The sequence below is a fragment of the Camelina sativa genome, chromosome 20, assembly GCF_000633955.1.
Source record: "Camelina sativa cultivar DH55 chromosome 20, Cs, whole genome shotgun sequence".
Classification (NCBI taxonomy): domain Eukaryota; kingdom Viridiplantae; phylum Streptophyta; class Magnoliopsida; order Brassicales; family Brassicaceae; genus Camelina; species Camelina sativa.
The window spans coordinates 28226116-28231291 of record NC_025704.1 but is presented as its reverse complement, the minus strand read 5'-3'; positions in this window follow the sequence as shown (position 1 = coordinate 28231291).

Here is a 5176-nt window from a genome sequence, read left to right as displayed (position 1 = left end):
AAGGATGATGGTGTATGAGAGGCTGGGCGTCCATCCCTTATATAGGACGCCAATGGGTATGTTCCATGAAAGGACACGCCCATTCCTCGCCCCTTTTCGATGGGTCGCGTCTCTTTGAAGAGTCGCACCCTTCCGGTGGTGACCGCTCACGCTACCGAGCTACCACACTCCTCCAGCTCGAGTGTAAGCTGACCGGACTACTCAGCTGGGTCAGCAGCGGACCAGTTCACCGAGGTGAGTTGAGCTGATGGCCAGCTGACCTAGATAGTGTACCAGCTGGTGTAGCTCAGCTCAGCTGAGCTAACTAGTTCATCGAGCTTGTTCAGCTCGTTTAGCTCCTATTCCAGCTGATTGAGCTAGTAGCTTAGCTACTTAAGCTCATTTAGCTATCATTTTTCTTAAAACAAATTGCCCCCCTTTAGGATTGCGAGACGCGGGCGTTACAAGTCTACCCCCCTTAAAATGAATTCGTCCTCGAATTCGTTGGGTGTAGAACTTCCCGACCTTTGTCCTTCCCGGACGCGGTCATAATTCCCGACCTTGGTCCTTCCAGGACGCGGTCATAATTTCCGACCTTTAGTCAATAATTCCCGACCGTCTGGTCGATATGCTATGTGTTCGACGTTTTGAACCATCGCTTGATTTACGGGTGCATCTTGGCGAACACATTCCCGTTCCCAAGCATGCTTTCGGTCTTATCAGAGATTTCCATTTCGTCTGAACACATAGCATACTTGCATACGTCCCCACAGGATCGCGCATGCTCTGATACCAACTTGAAAGACCCCGACCCGGGCGTCCCAGCGTCCGCGGTCACGGCTTCCATTCGGCCCTATCCTTGGCCGAATATCCTTTAACTCGTCCACTTAGCTTTGGCTCACGGCCTTGCTTTGTGGACCTTTATACGCAGCGGAATATAACTTTTTAACCTTAACCCATCCCTTTGTGCTTAGCCATACAACCAACCAACCCCACAGGCTTGCACAGTTTAGGGATGGGGACTTATAGTCCCTTCGGTTCACAGGGATCGGTTGCGCTATCGGCTTCCCGTACCACTCGTGTCCGAAGCTTACCGGACGTACCGTCCGTTGACCTATCGGTCATATCTTGGTACCCCGGTCGACTCGTCGGTCTTGGTATCAGAGCCAGGTCCGATCAAACGATCCGACCCCATAATCGAATCGCCAATCCACGGACCAAGCCGATACTTCCGACTGACTCGTCGACCACCCGACCGATCCATCCGACCTACGGCTCCTATCGTCGATCCTTAGATCGCCTGATCCGACTAGCGATCGAATCACCGGTCGACGCTTGATCGATCCGTCCGTGGACGCAGATCGTCAATTACCATTCGATCGGTCCGACACTATGATCAAACCGTCGATCATCCTGCGGTCAGTTTGACTCTTCGGACGAAACACCGCTTATCCCACGATCGGCTCGGCCCGATTGCCGACCCGTCGCTCGTCTCATCGTACCTTCGATAGAGAGGTAGCGTGCGCATCAGTTCGGACGAGAATACTCGCCGAGCCGCACCCCCTTTTTTTCTTAGGCTTCGATGGACGAAGAAAGGATGATGGTGTATGAGAGGCTGGGCGTCCATCCCTTATATAGGACGCCAATGGGTATGTTCCATGAAAGGACACGCCCATTCCTCGCCCCTTTTCGATGGGTCGCGTCTCTTTGAAGAGTCGCACCCTTCCGGTGGTGACCGCTCACGCTACCGAGCTACCACACTCCTCCAGCTCGAGTGTAAGCTGACCGGACTACTCAGCTGGGTCATCACCGGACCAGTTCACCGAGGTGAGTTGAGCTGATGGCCAGCTGACCTAGATAGTGTACCAGCTGGTGTAGCTCAGCTCAGCTGAGCTAACTAGTTCATCGAGCTTGTTCAGCTCGTTTAGCTCCTATTCCAGCTGATTGAGCTAGTAGCTTAGCTACTTAAGCTCATTTAGCTATCATTTTTCTTAAAACAAATTGCCCCCCTTTAGGATTGCGAGACGCGGGCGTTACAAGTCTACCCCCCTTAAAATGAATTCGTCCTCGAATTCGTTGGGTGTAGAACTTCCCGACCTTTGTCCTTCCCGGACGCGGTCATAATTCCCGACCTTGGTCCTTCCAGGACGCGGTCATAATTTCCGACCTTTAGTCAATAATTCCCGACCGTCTGGTCGATATGCTATGTGTTCGACGTTTTGAACCATCGCTTGATTTACGGGTGCATCTTGGCGAACACATTCCCGTTCCCAAGCATGCTTTCGGTCTTATCAGAGATTTCCATTTCGTCTGAACACATAGCATACTTGCATACGTCCCCACAGGATCGCGCATGCTCTGATACCAACTTGAAAGACCCCGACCCGGGCGTCCCAGCGTCCGCGGTCACGGCTTCCATTCGGCCCTATCCTTGGCCGAATATCCTTTAACTCGTCCACTTAGCTTTGGCTCACGGCCTTGCTTTGTGGACCTTTATACGCAGCGGAATATAACTTTTTAACCTTAACCCATCCCTTTGTGCTTAGCCATACAACCAACCAACCCCACAGGCTTGCACAGTTTAGGGATGGGGACTTATAGTCCCTTCGGTTCACAGGGATCGGTTGCGCTATCGGCTTCCCGTACCACTCGTGTCCGAAGCTTACCGGACGTACCGTCCGTTGACCTATCGGTCATATCTTGGTACCCCGGTCGACTCGTCGGTCTTGGTATCAGAGCCAGGTCCGATCAAACGATCCGACCCCATAATCGAATCGCCAATCCACGGACCAAGCCGATACTTCCGACTGACTCGTCGACCACCCGACCGATCCATCCGACCTACGGCTCCTATCGTCGATCCTTAGATCGCCCGATCCGACTAGCGATCGAATCACCGGTCGACGCTTGATCGATCCGTCCGTGGACGCAGATCGTCAATTACCATTCGATCGGTCCGACACTATGATCGAACCGTCGATCATCCTGCGGTCAGTTTGACTCTTCGGACGAAACACCGCTTATCCCACGATCGGCTCGGCCCGATTACCGACCCGTCGCTCGTCTCATCGTACCTTCGATAGAGAGGTAGCGTGCGCATCAGTTCAGACGAGAATACTCGCCGAGCCGCACCCCCTTTTCTACTTAGGCTTTGATGGACGATGGAAGGATGATGGCGTGGTGTCCTGGAAATGAAGGCAACGCCCTCTATTTATAGGGTTCTGGCCGAAGTCTTGGTCCCAAAAGGTACCTGTTCGACGAGACCCTTCGATCGTTCCTGTTCGATCGCACACGTTCGGCCGTGCCTGTCCGGCCGTGCCTGTTCGGCCATGACCGATCGTCCGTGTCGGTTCGGTCATGCCTCTTCGCTCATGCCTGTTCGGTCATGACGCCTGTTCGGTCACGCCTGTCCGGTCGTGCCTGTTCGGACACGCCTGTCCGGTCGTGCCTGTTCGGTCACGACTGTTCGCCCATACTCGTTCGTTGCCGCGTCCCATGACCGAGCTCCCAGCACCCAGCTGACTCGTTCACTGTCCACTACTGTCCAGCTGGTCGAGCTTCCTGGCAGCTGATCGAGCTAGTGGCAGCTTCCTGGCAGCTGGTCGAGCTGCCGTTAGCTGCCCGATAGCTGTCCGCAGCTGGCCGAGAGCTGTCCGTAGCTGAGCTAGCTTGTTCATCGAACACGTTCAGCTCGTACAGCTCATATTCTAGCTAGTTGAGCTAGTAGTTTAGCTACTTAGGCTCAGCTAGCGATCAATTTCCTTAAAACAAATTGCCCCCCTTTAGGAGCGCGGGACGCGGGCGTTACAAATCTACCCCCCTTAAAATGAATTCGTCCTCGAATTCGGTGGGTTTAGTAATTCCCGACCTTTTGGTCGCTGTTTCCCGACCTTCTGGTCGATGTTTCCCGACCCTCTGGTCGATGTTTCCCGACCCTCTGGTTGATGTTTCCCGACCCTCTGGTCGATGTTTCCCGACCCGTCCTTCCCGGACGCGGTCACAATTCCTGACCTTCTGGTCGCTATGCTATGTGTTCGACGTTTTGATCAATCGCTCGATTCACGAGCTCACCTTGGCGAACACATTTCCGTTCCCAAGCATGTTGTCGATCTTATCAGAGATTTCCATTTCGTCCGAACACATAGCATACTTGCATACGTCCCCACAGGATCGCGCATGCTCTGATACCAACTTGAAAGACCCCGACCCGGACGTCCCAGCGTCCGCGGTCACGGCTTCCCCTCGGCCCTAATCCCGGCCGAATATCCTTTAACCCGTCCACTTAGCTTTGGCTCGCGGCGTTGCCTTTGGACCTTTATACGCAGCGGAATATCATATTAACCTTAACCCATCCCTTGGTGCATAGCCATACAACCAACCAACCCCACAGGCTCGCACAGTTTAGGGATGGGGACTTATAGTCCCTTCGGTTCACAGGGATCGGTTGCGCTATCGGCTTCCCGTACCACTCGTGTCCGAAGCTTACCGGACGTACCGTCCGTTGACCTATCGGTCATATCTTGGTACCCCGGTCGACTCGTCGGTCTTGGTATCAGAGCCAGGTCCGATCAAACGATCCGACCCCATAATCGAATCGCCAATCCACGGACCAAGCCGATACTTCCGACTGACTCGTCGACCATCCGACCGATCCATCCGACCTACGGCTCCTATCGTCGATCCTTAGATCGCCCGATCCGACTAGCGATCGAATCACCGGTCGACGCTTGATCGATCCGTCCGTGGACGCAGATCGTCAATTACCATTCGATCGGTCCGACACTATGATCGAACCGTCGATTATCCTGCGGTCAGTTTGACTCTTCGGACGAAACACCGCTTATCCCACGATCGGCTCGGCCGATTGCCGACCCGTCGCTCGTCTCATCGTACCTTCGATAGAGAGGTAGCGTGCGCATCAGTTCGGACGAGAATACTCGCCGAGCCGCACCCCCTTTTTTTCTTAGGCTTCGATGGACGAAGAAAGGATGATGGTGTATGAGAGGCTGGGCGTCCATCCCTTATATAGGACGCCAATGGGTATGTTCCATGAAAGGACACGCCCATTCCTCGCCCCTTTTCGATGGGTCGCGTCTCTTTGAAGAGTCGCACCCTTCCGGTGGTGACCGCTCACGCTACCGAGCTACCACACTCCTCCAGCTCGAGTGTAAGCTGACCGGACTACTCAGCTGGGTCA